Source organism: Balaenoptera physalus (genome assembly GCF_965194825.1).
Source record: "Balaenoptera physalus genome assembly, chromosome: 9".
In the NCBI taxonomy this organism is placed as follows: domain Eukaryota; kingdom Metazoa; phylum Chordata; class Mammalia; order Artiodactyla; family Balaenopteridae; genus Balaenoptera; species Balaenoptera physalus.
Window position 1 is genome coordinate 23,670,452 of NC_138888.1, and position 16,809 is coordinate 23,687,260.

Below are 16,809 nucleotides of genomic sequence, written 5' to 3' on the forward strand. Positions count from 1 at the left end.
TATATATACATGCAAGTGTGTGTGTATATGTATGTGTGTGTGAAGAAATGTACAGAAGATTACCAAAAAAAAGAACAGAATATTATACTCTAGGTTTTTAGCACAGATTGCCTGGGGAAAAGGAAGGAGAGAAAATGGTGTGCCCATGAATAAAATCGATTTATGTAAAATGATATTTGTGTGTGTGTTGTTTTTATAGTAGATTGTTTAGAAAAGCTGTTAAATATTTCTCTTCCAGCTTATGGGGAATCTATTTTCAGTGAATAGGAAAGTTGTTGAGTATTATGTATATCACATAATCCTACCTTAATAACAAAGAAAATACTGTGTATCCTATATGTGAATATATGCTTGTATAAATATTTATGGGCAAGAGAAAAGGAATGAAAGTATACATAAAAGGCCATTAACGTTGGCTGTCTCAGTGATGTTAAAGAGAAGCAAAGAAAGGTATCAATAATTAGCTTTGCCTTTATACATTTTGTAATACATTGTTTCACTTGTTGGAAGAAGCATGCATTATCCCTGTAGTGTGGAAAAGATGAAAGTTTTAATTGATAAAGATTAATACGAAACATTGTTTATCATGTATGTTAAAAACAGGTCACAAAGCAATCTGTGTAGTAATTCCCATTTACAGAAATTATGGATGTGTGTGTGTGTGTGTGTGTGTGTGTGTGTGTGTGTATGTGTGTGTGTATGCCTAAGTAAAACTCTATCTCTTGTCCCAGAATTGTGCCCAAGGCACAAAGCTGAATTCAAAAAGTTGCTAAGTACCAAATCACCCGTTCTAAATTCACATAGCCAACAATGAACTGACAACAGTTGGGATCTGACACCTTTATCACTCAGAGGTGATAAAGCCTCAGGAACAAATAGAAGAGGGAAAATTAAGAAGCATTTCAGGGCAAGACAGTGACCTTTCTCTTCTACTCCAAGGAAGTAGAGTCATTTATCTGACTACATTGAAAGGGAATCAGAGCAAGATGCCAGTGACGAAGGTGCTACCCAAAAAGAAAGGAGTATGTGAGTTATGTGTAAGTAAGGGAGAGGGTGAGGGTTGGTTTAAATGATTATTGCAACTCTTAGGAAAAATAACACCATTTAATGTTATGACTCCAATAATTGTAGATTCCAATTACATATATCTAAATGGCTGGAAGTATGTACACTACTGTGATAATGATACTTACATCTGGTTGGTGGACTCATGGAAATGTGTTATTTTCCTATTTTTGTTTATGTGAATATTTTAAAATTGCTGCTGGAATATATATATTATTTTTAATGCTATTGCATTAACTTATTTCTATATATAATATAAACATCACTCCTAATAACATATGTTATCGATTTGCTACCTAATAGAATCTAACTCTGATCTTAAATTTTAAACAGAATTTCTGGAAATTTTAAAGCACAACACTGGCTTCACATGCTAACTATTGGCTTAGCAGAGAGAGGCACTACTTTTAACTTTTTCTAAAAATGTGGTGCATAACTTCTTCATTCTTGCAGCCATTCAGCAAAGATTCACTGGGACCACTGTGTGCTAAGACTAATTAGAGACAGGTTTTCCCTGTACTAGATAACTGCCATCTGTTATCTCTCATCTTCTTGGGCCCATCTTGTTAGAACAGAAAACTATTAGACATTAGAAACATTTTCCTCATGACATGTATATCATCTTCTAGAAAGTATATAATAAATAAGTCAACAGCTCTCCTGTAAAACCATACCATCAACTCTTCTCCTTCTACTCTGATAATCACTAGACCTTCAACATAAATGTATTTCATAGTTTTAGTGGGCTTGCCAATCACTTCCAATGCTGTTTATTGCCAGGGACATTTGGTTTCTCCTAACCCTAGTATGAATTTGAAACTGATCTTTCACCTCTGAAAAAATTATTTTCTTCCTATCACAGATATAATTTTATTATATGTGAAGTCATGCATACAATCATTACCCTATGAAAGTCCAGCTCCTTCTAAAACCCACATAAGTGTAAGGTATTCTTTCTAAAAGTAGAAGCTAGAATTATTGGTCTCTTACACTACTTTTTTTTTAAATGAGTTTAAAGATAACTAAGAGATGAAAATACTTACAAAAGAAAATACTGATAAATGTACATCAGCATGAATTTACTTGTGGGTATTTGTGTATAAAATATGTATAATAAAATGTATAAATATGCTGATTTATCTATGTCAGATAATTTAAAATATCCATCTAAAGAATTATTAATTCATGTTAAGAATCATGGTATCATATGCTTATTTATAGCCTCACATCTCTACAGTAAGTTACTGGATAGTCCAATTGGTTCTGATTTTCTGACAATTCCTACTCTATCTTGGTTTAAAAAAAAAAAAGCTTCTTATTCATTTCAAAATTGAATGTAAGCCAAAAGCCATTTTATTTACTGTTAAAAAGGTTTCTGTTTGAGAGGAAAAACGTTTTGAGCCAGTCTAACTATAATGGAAATTTTTATTATGGTTTTGCTTTGTAAAACATATCAGCAAATAATCATTTAAATCTACCTTCATGATCTGAGGAATTACCTTACGTATAATACAAATTGTTATTTTTTCCCCTTTGGGGAAAAAGTAAGATAAGAGTAGGGCCACACAAAAAGTTCATTCCAAAGAAAGCAAAATATTACTACTCTTTTAATTATCGAAATCTTTAATTATTTATATTTTACTGATTCTTTTTTCAAATGTTATTAATAACTTGATTTTGTTGCTTTAGTTGTTAATTCCCTAAAATATAGGATGTAGTTTCACTAAGTACGATGTGGTAAATTCCTCTAAATTTTGTTTTCCATGGTGATTCGGCCCTTTCCTCAGCTCAGAGGGCATGTTATCTGCAAGATAGGGAATGATGTCACTTTATGCAAAAAATAATTTACCACCTGCTAGAAGGAGGAGGCATATTGTGGCAGCTGCATCACTGATTTGAAAAAGCAGCAAAATATAAATGTATAGACGAGTATGTCAGTGTAATGGTGGGGAAGTGTAACATTCTTTCCCCAACAACAGCTGGAAAATTATACTAAGCAGAAAATAGTATCTTTTGGCTTCAAACCAAATGTTTCTATCACTAGTACTACACAGAGCAAAAACACTACTCACAAATGAATTCCATATTCTGTTTACAGAAGCAGCATTTTCACTATAAGGCATATTAGATATGGGGGGTGGTGAGAAGTTAGAAAAAGATATGCTTTATGACCCTATTCATTTTCATATATAACTCAGTCTTCAGGCAAATAAGCAAGAAATAATAACCCTTGAATCCTTTATGTTTCCCTTTAAAGATTGACCTCACATGAAGTATAGATTTTTGAAAAAGAAAGGTGAAAGCTACTTTGGAGCTTTATAAAATAGCAGTAATAACTTCAGAAATAATCTGTCTCCAAATAACAAATTTAATCAATTATGAATGAAAAGAAAGCTCTGTGTGTTCATAAAGCATTTAATAAATAGAAGAGTCTGTGCAGCAAATACAACACAATTATATGAATCTGTAAATAATTTTGTTCTTATATATTTGTAAACAATGACTAATGTAGAAGTTTTCACTGGGAAACAATCACAATGTGTTTTTTCTTACTGTGTTTTAAGAATAGAGGAAGGAACAAAGTCTAAGGGCATGTTATTTTCTTTTGCAACACATGGGGTGGGAGATGCCCTGTTCATCGTTACAGTGGCTGCAGACTTTTTACATTCACTCTCAATTATTTAATCAATGACATTCTAAATGTCACATTTTAAAAGTAACTTACAGAATTTTAATTTAAAATATAATGTTTTCTTCCATTGTTTTTCACTGACTTCAGATATCGAAACTTTCCATAATTACTACTACAATTTTAGATATTTTCATAGAGAGAGTTGCTTTTAAGCATTGGCTAGCTAATTTTTTCCCCCTGCTGGTGGTATGTTGATCATTTAAGTAAAAGTTAAAATTTATTTAAAGCTGGTCCACATAGCAGGTAATTACGTGGTTAATTTTCTAGCAATGTTTAAATTTGATTTTTTAGATGGGAAAACATCAAACTTTAGTATGAGATTTTTTCCTGGTGTTCTTTGAATGAAATATTTTGATTAAATAGTTTCTCTTGGTTTTACGTCTATTTTAATTTATTTGTTTATTTTATTTATTTATTTTTGGCTGCATTGGGTCTTCGTTGCTGTGCGTGGGCTTTCTCTAGTTGTGGCGAGCGGGGGCTACTCTTCATTGCGGTGCTTGAAGCGGGGGCTACTCTCATTACCGTGGCTTCTCTTGTTGCGGAGCATGGGCTCTAGGCACGTGGACTTCAGTAATTGTGGCACGTGGGCTCAGTAGCTGTGGCTCGCGGGCGCTAGAGCACAGGCTCGGTAGTCGTGGTGCACGGGCTTTGTTGCTCTGCAGTATGTGGGATCTTCCCGGACCAGGGCTTGAACCCGTGTCCCCTGCATTGGCAGGCAGATTCTTAACCACTGCGCCACCAGGGAAGCCCTAAGTCTGTTTTTAAATGTATCAAAAATTATACATTAAAAGCAAATGCAATCTTCGGCTATTGGACATTTTTACATTTGTAATGGAAAATTCAGTGGTTTGAAATCTCTATCTTTTTTCTACATTGCTCTCTATCCGGCATGGTGCTATACCATGTATATGCCCCTACTAAGACTCTCCTTAGTTTCTTCTACTGTTAGATACTTGAGCCCTTGATTGAAAGTAAAATAGAGAGTCCTTTTGTCTAAAAAGTGCCGAATGTAAGCAGAAGATAATCTGTGCACGTAGACTGCAGGAGTACTGGGCCTTTACTATTCCCAACTCATCACAAGTGAATCCACTGAGGGGTTTTCACACAGAGGAGACTCTGATTCCCAAATCAGTTCAGAGAGGGACAGATTCTGACTCTTCAAAATCCAAGACCTGTTTACTGACTCCTGTTCTCTAACATGTCTCCACAAATGATTTTGCTGCTAATGAGACCCAGGGGACAGAGCCTCTTGAGAAGGCTCTAGACTACTGAGATTGCCCCAGCACCCATCTCCCCATGTGCTGACTCAATGTGCAGAGTTGATCCAATGTCTAGATCCCCAGACCTGACCATACTCTTACTTTCCTTCACCCAGGCCAGCGTTTTCACCCTACACACACCAGCCCAATTAGTTGGGCTTATATTTTGCCAGCCCCATTCTCCAAAGGTGGATTTTGCCTCATAGATCTCACCCATGGGCTAAAGCCTTTCCATCTACCCAGGTCTCATGTATTCACTGGTATGTTTTGTAATTTTGGAACATATGAGGATCTTAGCATTATTTTGGTTATTTCTGAGTTCAATTATTTGATCAGAGAACATAGTCTTTAAGAAATTAATTCTTTGAAAGGTACTGATGATTCTCTTGGGAGCTAGAATATGATGTGATTCTTTAATAAGTATCACATGTATGTGTAAAAAGAGTATCTTCAGTGATATGTAAAGTTGTATATATTATATCAAGTTTATTAATCACATTATTCACAGCTCTTATACTTTTATGTAAAATTTCTCTATTAGTTTTCAAGAATGATATATTAAAATTTATGACTTCAATTATTGATTTATCTATTTCTTCCTTTTATCACCTTGTTTCTTTGCCAATTTTAAGTCTCTATTATGGCCATATAACTATTATAATGAGTCAATCTATTGTTTCATTGGTGGTATGCAACCAAGTTTTTATTGATTTTTTTACTTTAAAATCTTTTTCTCTGATGTTATGTTTGCTGGTGTAACATTCGTTAGTGTGTACAGGTATCATATAACTTTTTCTATCCTTTTATTTTCAATATTTCTGCATCATTTTAAGCATACCTTGTAGAAAATATATTACTGAATTTTTTTCAAGGAGAAGTTGCTGATCTGCACACATCAGTCTTTTGGTTAGTGAGTTTAGCCCATTTAAAATGACTAGAATTTTTGTAAGTTAGGAGAGATTTTTTTTTTTTTTAAACATCTTTATTGAAGTATAATTGCCTTACAATGGTGTGTTAGCTTCTGCTTTATAACAAAGTGAATCAGTTATACATATACAATATGTTCCCATTTCTCTTCCCTCTTGCATCTCCCTCCCTCCCACCCTCCCCATCCCACCCCTCTAGGTGGTCACAAAGCACCGAGCTGATCTCCCTGTGCTATGCGGCTGCTTCCCACTAGCTATCTATTTTACATTTGGTAGTGTATATATGTCCATGACACTCTCTTACCCTGTCACATCTCACCCCACCCCCTCCCCATATCCTCAAGTCCATTCTCTAGTAGGTCTGTGTCTTTATTCCCGTCTTGCCACTAGGTTCTTCATGGCCTTTTTTTTTTTTTCCTTAGATTCCATATATATGTGTTAGCATACCGTATTTGTTTTTCTCTTTCTGACTTACTTCACTCTGTATGACAGACTCTAACTCCATCCACCTCATTACAAATACCTCCATTTCATTTCTTTTTATGGCTGAGTAATATTCCATTGTATATATGTGCCACATCTTCTTTATCCATTCATCTGTCGATGGACATTTAGGTTGCTTCCATGTCCTGGCTATTGTAAATAGAGCTGCAATGAACATTTTGGTACATGACTCTTTTTGACCTATGGTTTTCTCAGGGTATATGCCCAGTAGTGGGATTGCTGGGTCATATGGTAGTTCTATTTGTAGTTTTTTAAGGAACCTCCATACTGTTCTCCATAGTGGCTGTATCAATTTACATTCCCACCAACAGTGCAAGAGTGTTCCCTTTCCTCCACACCCTCTCCAGCATTTATTGTTTCTAGATTTTTTGATGATGGCCATTCTGACCGGTGTGAGATGATATCTCATTGTAGTTTTGATTTGCATTTCTCTAATGATTAATGATGTTGAGCATTCTTTCATGTGTCTGTAGGCCATCTGTATATCTTCTTTGGAGAAATGTCTATTTAGGTCTTCTGCCCATTTTTGGATTGGGTTGTTCGTTTTTTTGTTATTGAGCTGCATGAGCTGCTTGTAAATCTTGGAGATTAATCCTTTGTCAGTTGCTTCATTTGCAAATATTTTCTCCCATTCTGAGGGTTGTCTTTTGGTCTTGTTTATGGTTTCCTTTGCTGTGGGGAGAGATGTTTTTATGTCTTTCTTTTTTCTTGAATTTCTCCTATACTAACTTCCAGTGAAAGATCAATTTTTCCCTATTGTTTTAAAAGTTATAGTTCTGTTCTTTTCTGTACTTCTTTCTTTAACATTTAATCTATCTTTATGTGTAATTTTTTTATTGATATCTGAAACTGAACAATGTGTATATTTTATTCTCAAACATGTACCCTTATAAAATGCTAAATGATGGTTCCTTCCTCCTCATCCCTTCAATTCAACTTATACTGATGTAATCTGAAATTTCAGTTCCAAATTGAGAGATTGTGAACTGAGAATGAAAATAGTATTTATTTCCTAGGGGTGTTGTGAAGTTTGAATATTATTATTATATTAATTATTTCCACCTGTGCCTTGCACATAATAAACAATCAATATTAGCAATAAATATGATCATTATTATGAATAAACATTTTTATGTCTTATTTATTCTTAATTATATGGTAAATATCACTCCTTTAATGCTCTTTTTGCTGGAGTTAATCATTCAGATGATTTTCAGAAAGGTCAGTGTGTGATAATATAACTGGAAATATTTTCATTTTACATTTAAATACTATGCTTTATATAAAATTTATAATTTATTCCATGCAATATAAAATAGATTAATTTGTTTATGCCTTCTTGCATATATTGTTGCAGTTGGGAACTCTAATTTTGTTCAATCAGATTTTTTTTTGAAGGTGTTCTGCTTTTACCTCTCTAGAGACTTGGAAACTTCTCTTTGCCTTTCATGTTCTTAAATTTCACTATGCTGTCTATATCTGTTAATCCCTTACCAACCTCTTCTATTTAGAATCTTACAGGTTTTTACAACCTAAGGATGTATATGTTTCTCCAACTTTTAGAAATTCTCAATCATTATTTCTTCAAGTATTTCCTGTCTTCCAATTCTTCTGGAAATTCACATATATGTGTACATATATATTATAATTAAAACTTGCAGTAATCACCACCAATGTATTAATATTAACTTAGAGCAAAAAGAGTTTTTTTAGGGAGTAGTACTTCTATAACTGATAATATTTAGAGTTGGAAGTACGGTGTGTTAATATAAAGCAGACCGACTTTTAATCAGTTCTATTACCATTTAAAATTTTTCTTTCTAAAATGCACCACTTTATTGTCTACAGACAAGGTGAAACTATTCCTTTGGTCCTGCTCTTGCACTTTGATTCGACAGTGATCAAGACAATCTGTTTCTGAAAATACTGTGACATAATATACAGGTAGTTTATCAACCCTCTTCATTACACCTTATTGCTGGAGCAAATTTAGTCAACAAAATTCACAGTAACATTTGACTTTAAAGTAAGGAGAAGCTAAGATTGTTTAAGAATAGTGAATGTAATTTGCAAGTAAGTATTACAATTTCTGGAAATTTTAAAGTGAAAAAGTGTCCCCATGTTAAAAAACCAAAAGCTCATATTATAAATGCTTATTATTTTTAATAAGCAAATGCTCATTAAAATGAATGAGACCTTTGCACCATTTTACCCAAAGCAATTTTGTGTAATAAGAGAAATTCCTTTGAGGTAGTCTCTTAAGGAATTTAACTTCAGCTCAGTAAATTGTTTCTCTGTTTCTTTTGAAATGAGAATTTTTAGAAGGTGAATGAACATGAAGGTATAATAAGTAAAAAAAAAAAGTGCAACTGTTACTAATGATGAGTCATTTTTAAAGTGTAGGAAAAATGTAGTTATACTTTCACATCAAGTCATTTGCAAAAATATCAGACTCTCTATGACATTTGAAAGCTATAGCTGATGGAGTATTTATTTTGAGCAATTCTAATTCTAATATTTGAAAGAGAAAACTCATCTGTTGGAAGAGATCAGTCTCTATCTCTCCAACTTCATCTTTCCTTACTGCTGTTACTACTCCCCAGCCCCACACTTAAATCCCAGCTACTCCAGACTCATTACTTATCCCCACAGATGCTATCTCATATCTCTGTGTCTTGATTCATTCTCTTCACTGTGATATGCTCTTCTCTCCCATTTCATAGGCATTTGAATTCTACCCTTCTTTCAAGGCCTATGTGTGATCTCTGAAAAGTCTGTCTTGGGCAGAATTCATCATTCTCTCCTCTGTGGAGGAAAGGACATTGTTCTTTGCTTTTATAGCACTGCATATATAATTAGTATATATTAATTTATATATATATATATACATGATTAGGATATTTGAATTATCTGGTATGAGGAATAAAGATAAGCTTTATTTTTAAATCTTCTCTTGCCTCTAAGTTATAAAGTAACCATCCAGGTAGGTGGGGCTTTCTATGGGTCCATAATAGGACCAAGAACAGAATGTGAAAGAATAAAATATCACCCATGACTCAGCCATATAAAAGAATGAAATAAGGCCATTTGCAGCAACATGGATGGACCTAGAGATTGTCACACTGAGTGAAGTAAGACAGAGAAAGACAAGCATCATATGATATCACTTATATGTGGACTAAAAAATTGGTACGAATGAACTTATTTCCAAAACAGAAGAGTCACAGATGTAGAAAACAAACTTATGGTTACCAAGGGGAAGGGGGGGAGGGATAAATTAGGAGATTGGGATTGACACATACACACTACTATAAAAAGAGATAACTAATGAGAACCTACTGTACAGCACAGGGAACTCTGCTCAGTACTCTGTAATGACCTATATGGGAAAAGAATCTAAAAAGAATCTAAAAAATCTAAAAAAAAAAAAAATATATATATATATATATATATATATATATATATGTATATATATGTATAACTGATTGACTTTGCTATACAGCAGAAACTAACACAGCATTGTAAATCAACTACACCTCGATAAAAATTAATTTAAAAAAATAATAAAAGGTCACCCATAAATAGCTGCTGCTGTGCATGGTGATGTCATGCCTTCCCTGGCCAGGGCAGCAGCTTTGATTTTGATGCAGTTAAATCAATTTTTCATGTACAATGTAGGTTTAGACTTTGTTGACATTATCCTTGGGGTTTGTGTATGTGTGTGTAGTTGTTGTTGCGGTTGTGTTTGATGCAAGCATTACTTATTAGCCAACTAACAATAATTAATAGATTTATCTCCCCAAACTGCCAGGGAACACTGGGAGGAGACAGGACGTGGAGTAGCAGAGCATACCTTGGATTATGCTGTTATTATTTTAAACTGAATAACACAGGGATAAACCTATCACACAAGGTCTGTTGTCCCAAAAAGTTACAGGTGGGGAAGTGATGTGCTTTACTCCTCCCCTGCACAAGTTGGGACCCAGAGTAAAAAGAAATTGTGACGTTGATAACATAGTAAAACTTCCCCTTTCCAAAATACCTTAGAGGAAGCTAACTCTTGGATTTGAAAGTATATAAAAACTCACGCTTAGAATAAGTAAAAAAGAATGAGCATGGTAACCTATCTATATTTTTTGACTCTTAACACAATATTTGAATTATTTGGTGTTAAATATTAGATAAATGACAGAGAAAAAGAGGGAGGGAGGGAAGAAGGAAAACAATCTAAATACCATTAAATTATGCGGTCACTATTTTGAAGTCTATTACCATGGAATTTATTCTGTGTTACATGTAGAAAATATAATCTGACTTTCTGTCATTTCCTTAAAAAACACAGCATACAATATTAACAAGGAAAGGGTCAAAGATTAAAAAAAAAAAAGAAACACAATTCTATATTTTGACTGAAGGCTGTAGTCCATTGTTTTCCTCTGGGGTTTATTCCACATTTCTATTGAGGCCCCTAGGGATGTATACTACTTTCTATCCAACTTATATTTTGAATGAAATTATTTAAATTGTTCTGCTTACCTTTTCTTTCTTCCCTTATTTTAACCTACCAGTTAAGTAACAGAGTCTGAAAAGTTGTTTCTTTTCCTCTCTTCATGTTATTGTATAGTATCTAACTAGATTTAGCCATGACAGTATATAAGATAAATTTCAGTCATATGCCAAAAAGCAAAAGGGCTTTAAAAATGGTATTGATACTGTTTATTCCCTGCACTCTAAAAGATAAGCAGGTTTTTCTTATTGTTGATTCGTTTTCCATTTAAATGATGTTTTGCTACTCCAGGTTTCCCAAATATCTGTATTCACAACAGTTACAGGTTATTGTTAATATTTATCTTTAAAACCTGGTTAATTAATTGCCTACTGACCGCATAGAGGGAACTTCAATCCTATTAAAAATGGATAATATTTTCCTTTGATATTTTTAAGTAGATTTCCCTTGTTTCATTTTACAGTAAAAACAATAATAAACATATTAGTGGCTGTTCTGAATTTCTTCAACTCCCAGTCTTTACGGGTCAGGATGACTAGCTATCCATCCATAGGAAGACAGAACTGACCCAACCTTTACCATAATCACTGACTCTGATAAGCTGGACGGTGAGTAGGAATCAGTCCTTCCCATCTTAGTTCAGGGAAAGAACCATGACCCAAAGTCAGAGGGTGTGGCTTCTTCACACTCCTCAGACACTTCCTCCACAGCATAACAACTTTTAGGCTAACAGGACATTCGGGGAAGGACCATAGCAGCTGCTTGTCACAGACACATACACTAAAGAGATACCATGCATTTGTTTACTATTGGAAATCTGTGTAAATGAAAGATTTGTGTTCGCTATTGGACTGAGAATTTTTTAAAGAACTAAGGTTTTCCTTGTATTACTTCACATAGTTAATAAGAAAAATCATCTTTCTCTCTTTCAGACTTAGCTAATTTTTTTTTTATCCAGAGAAAGATTTAAAAATTCTCTTTATTTTCTCAAGCTCCCAAACTCTAGCCATGATATCTTCACCCACATAGTTTCTTCTTCTGAAAATTCTACTATCATTTAAATGGAAAACGCCATTTAAATACCATCTATTCACTCATGTAGGCTAGAAATAACAATTTATACTTTCCCTGTCCGTTAGTGAATTATATCTTGCAGATATGTATGTTTATTCTGTCCAAAGAAGCCTGACCGGATTGAGGGGAAGACTAATATTATTTTCCCCTGTCCCTCATTTTTTTTTAAACAGTAGTTTGCTTATATTTCAATTCAGTAGTTTGAAGAAAACAATCATTACTGTTTTGGTAAGAAAAATAATTAGTATTTAAATTTATTAACTGATAAATACAGGTAGGGTCTGAAAAACCAAGAACTCAACATGAACAGATTCAGAAATGTTGAGCTCTAGCAGTGATGGAGGTGAATGCAGGGAAATGTTAGCACACATGGATCGTTTTGTAAATGTGCTTGAACATGTGTCCTTGTTTCAGAGAGAGACATTGTATGCAGAAATTTTAAATCTCTTTTTTAAAGTTATTGATTTTGTTATTAAGCCAGAGTATAGTTTTTAAGAAAAGTTTAATTTCTTGGGAGACAAAACACCCTATGCATAAATTTATTTCTCCTACTACTGTAATAGTAATGATAACAACAGCAACAACAATAATAATAATAATAATAATGGACTTGGATTTCTTTTTTTAGTTGAAACATACTAATAGTTAACTTAAAATGCTGCATGTTTTCTAGAAGTGAGAAAAAGAGGAATAAAATTAACATTAAATTTACTTTTATAATATAGAAAAAAATATGCCCTTTCCCCTATTCCTTCTACTATATCAGTTTCATTTTCAACAGCCCTCAAATCCTCATTAATATCCAGAGCACACATGCAACTAATTGATCTGCTGGGTTTCCCATAGAGAATCCTTAGTCTCTGATGAGAAATAAGGTCAGAAATAGAGTACTTATTATATTGAAAGTGGTCATTGTAGTCACTTTTTATATACTATACATAATAAACTTGCATAATATAATGTGGTAATTTGATGCAATTTCCTCATAATTAGAAATTACATATTATTAAAATAAAGATTTTTCTAATTGCCTGTGAGTCAATCTTCTAAATTCACATATTTTTAGAGACTATGAAGCAAAATCTTCCCTCTAGGAAATAACTGAAATACTTTCATTCCTTTCCAAATAATTTGCTAATAAGGAAAAAAAGAAAAAGCTTAAAATCTTAAAAGCAACAACTTAATTTAATCTTTTTGCTGAATTTAATGTTGTGAATTTTATACAGAGCCTTTCACCTCAAAAAGAGCCAATTCACATTTCCTTTTTAGGTATATACTATGTAATTCAGATGTTAATTAAAGTCAGTTAATGTCACATAAAAACAATTACCAACTCGAAAATTGAATTTAAAATGGTCTGCCATAAAAACAACTGAGTACAATTAAGATTTTTGTTGACATAAGCAACATTTCTTGACATTACCATTCTTATAGGATTATGTCAATACAAAAATGTCATTATTTTCTACCTTGTGACATATTTATATGTCTTGTAAAGATTCCAAATAATAGAAATACATATCAATACCAAACATTTAAGGAAGAAATTATACCAATACTCTACAATCTTTTTCAGATAGAAACAGGAAATATTGGGTTGGCCAAAAAGTTTGTTTGTTTTTTTCTGCAAGATGGCATCAGTAGTACTTAGTTGTCTTTAACTTCATTCTAAACAATTTTGTTAGATTGTATTGTGACAGCTGTCATATCAACATGCATTTTAAAAAAATCAAAATTGGTGAATTTTTGTGTAGCCATTTTAATATTGAAGATGGAAGAAAAAAAGCAACATTTTTGGCATATTATGCTTTATTATTTCAAGGGTAAAAACGCGACTGAAATGCACAAAAAGATTTCTGCAGTGTATGGAGAAGGTGCTATGAATGATCAAACATGTCGAAAGTGGTTTGCGAAGTTTTGTGCTGGCGATTTCTCGCTGGACGATGCTCCACGATCGGTAGACCAGTTGAAGTTGATAGCGATCAAATCGAGACATTAATTGAGAAAAATCAACGTTATACCAAGTGGGAGATAGCCAACATACTCAAAATATCCAAATCAAGCGTTGAAAATCATTTTCACCACCTTGGTTATGTGAATCGCTTTGGTGTTTGGTTTCCACATAACTTTATAATTGTTACAATGTTTCATTTAAGCAAAAAAAAACCTTCTTGGCCATATTTCTAGATGCGATTCTCTACTTAAATGTAACAAAAACGTTCCGTTTTTCAAACAAATTTTGATGGGCAGTGAAAAGTGGATACTGTACAATAATGTGGAACAGAAGAGATCGTGAGGCAAGTGAAATGAACCACCACCAACTGCACCAAAGGACGGTCTTCATCCAAAGAAAGTGATGTTGTGTATATGGTGAGATTGGGAGTCCTCTATTACATGAGCTTTTTCCGGAAAACCAAACGATTCATTCCAACAAGTACTGCTCCCAATTAGGCCAAATGAAAGAAACACTCGACAAAAAGCGTCCACTATTAGTCAACAGAAAACACATAATCTTCCATCAGGATAATGTAAGATTGCATGTTTCTTTGATGACCAGGCAAAAATTGTTACAGCTTGGTTGGGAAGTTCTGATTCATCCTCTGTATTCAACAAACGTTGCACTTCAGTTTTCCATTTATTTCAGTCTTTACAAAATTCTCTTAATGGAAAAAATTTCAATTCCCTGGAAGACTGTAAAAGGCACCTGGAACAGTTCTTTGCTCAAAAAGATAAAAAGTTTTGGGAAGATGGAATTATGAAGCTGCCTGAAAAATGGCAGAAGGTAGTGTAACAAAACGGTGAATACATTGTTCTATAAAGTTCTTGGCAAAAATGAAAAATGTGTCTTTCATTTTTACTTCAAAAACCAAAGGAAACTTTTGGCTAACCCAATACTTTCTTACTCATTCTGTAAGGCCAGCATTATGCTACTATCAAAACCAGACAAAGACAGTATAAGAAAACTGCAGACCAGTATCTTTCATGAACATAGATGAAAAAATTCTCAACAAAATATTAATTAATCTAATTCAGCAATATAATAAAAGAATTAAAAACCACAAACAAGTGGGATTTATCCCAAATATGCAAGCCTGGTTCAACTTTCAAAAAATCAATCAATATAATCCATCATACCAACAAGCTAAAAAAAGAGCACATGATCATATAGATTGATATAGATAGATCAATAGAAGCAGAAAAAGTATTCGGCAAAACCCAACACTCATTCATGTTAAAAACATCAGTAAACTAAATAGAGAAGGAACTTCCTCAGCTTGATAAAGAATATCTACAGAACACCTACAATTAATTTGAGAAAAACTGGTGAGAAGCTCAAAGCTATTTTACTAAGATCAGGTTCAACATAAGGATGTCGCCCTCACAACACTCCTTTTCAACAATTATACTGAAAGTTCCAGCTAATGCAATAAGACAAGAGAAGGAAATAAAAGGTATACAGATTGGGAAGGGAGAAATAAAACTGTCTTTGTTTGCAGATGACATGATCATCTATGTAGATAATCCAAAACAATCAAAAAACAAAACAAAGGAAAAAAAACCCAACTCTCCTGGAACTGGAACTAATAAGAGGTTATAGAAAGGTTACAGGATACCAGGCTAGTATAGAAAAGTCAATCTCAGTCTCATATTCCAGCAATGAACAAGTGAAATTTGAAATTAAAAATATAATACCACTTATATTTGCACACAAAAGAGCTGTTATTTTTGATAAATAGTATTTTCTTGTGTGTGAATTTTAACTACAACCCCAATATTTATTTTAGAATGAATTAAAGGTATCATGATAAAAGACAATGATGAAAATTTAGAAAATTTTTATAAAGTTTCATCAGTGATTTTTTAAAATCCTTGTTAAATTTATACTTATTTGGAAAATAATTGATGACATCTGCTACTGCATCCAACATCAGTGGTGTCACTGAAATTCAATTTATTTTATGTTTTGAGAGCTATTCTGCAGATGACATTTAACTGTGCTGTAACTTTTATCCCAATTCTTTTTGTTATATTGTTATTTATCTTGTGTTTTATTCCTGAACAATTTGTTTGAAAAGTACCAATAATATATAGAAGGGAATATATGCTATCTATATATTTTAGAGAATTGTAATAAAAACCCATTTACCCACTTCTTCACTTGAAAAATAGAACCTTACCAATCCATTGTGTCTCCTTTAATTTTATTCCCCTCCTTCTCACCATAGATGACCATATTCTGGATTTTATCTTAACTATTTTCCTTTCCTTTCCTGATAGTTTTATCTCACAGGCATCTATTCCTAAATAATATATTACTTAGTGTTACCAGTTTTAAACTTCATACAAATGGTCTTATACTACATGCAGTTTTCTGAAAAATTTTTTATGCTTCAAAATTGTTTCTTTATTTATATATATTTATATCTATATCTGTGCTTTATTCATTTTCATTGCTTTTTGATGTACATTTGAGTTGTTTTCTATTCTTCCTTTTTTTTAATTAATTTTTATTTGGGTATGGTTGCTTTACAATGTTGTGTTAGACTCCACTTCACAACAAAATGAATCGACCATACACATACAGATCTGTTCTTCCTTTGTTTCTAATTTTAATTTTTTTGTCATGAACATTCTTGTAATTTATCTAAAAAATATAAACAAAGTGAGATTACTAGGTCATAGGATGTGTACATACATTTAACTTTACTAAATCACGACAAATTTTTTCCCATGTGACTCTTCACTTTGCAAACATCATTAACATGTATTTATCAAGGAATT

General features: G+C 32.9%; 1 long non-coding RNA gene across 1 annotated transcript in view; it reads left to right on the forward strand.

The window, feature by feature from the left end:
• LOC309667006 overlaps positions 1-16,809 on the forward strand; it is a 1,642,277-nt gene that overhangs the window by 1,142,374 nt on the left and 483,094 nt on the right. Inside the window, exon 2 of the long non-coding RNA XR_014267469.1 lies at positions 5,976-6,006. This is a non-coding gene — a long non-coding RNA (uncharacterized lncRNA). The remainder of the gene's footprint in view (positions 1-5,975; positions 6,007-16,809) is intronic.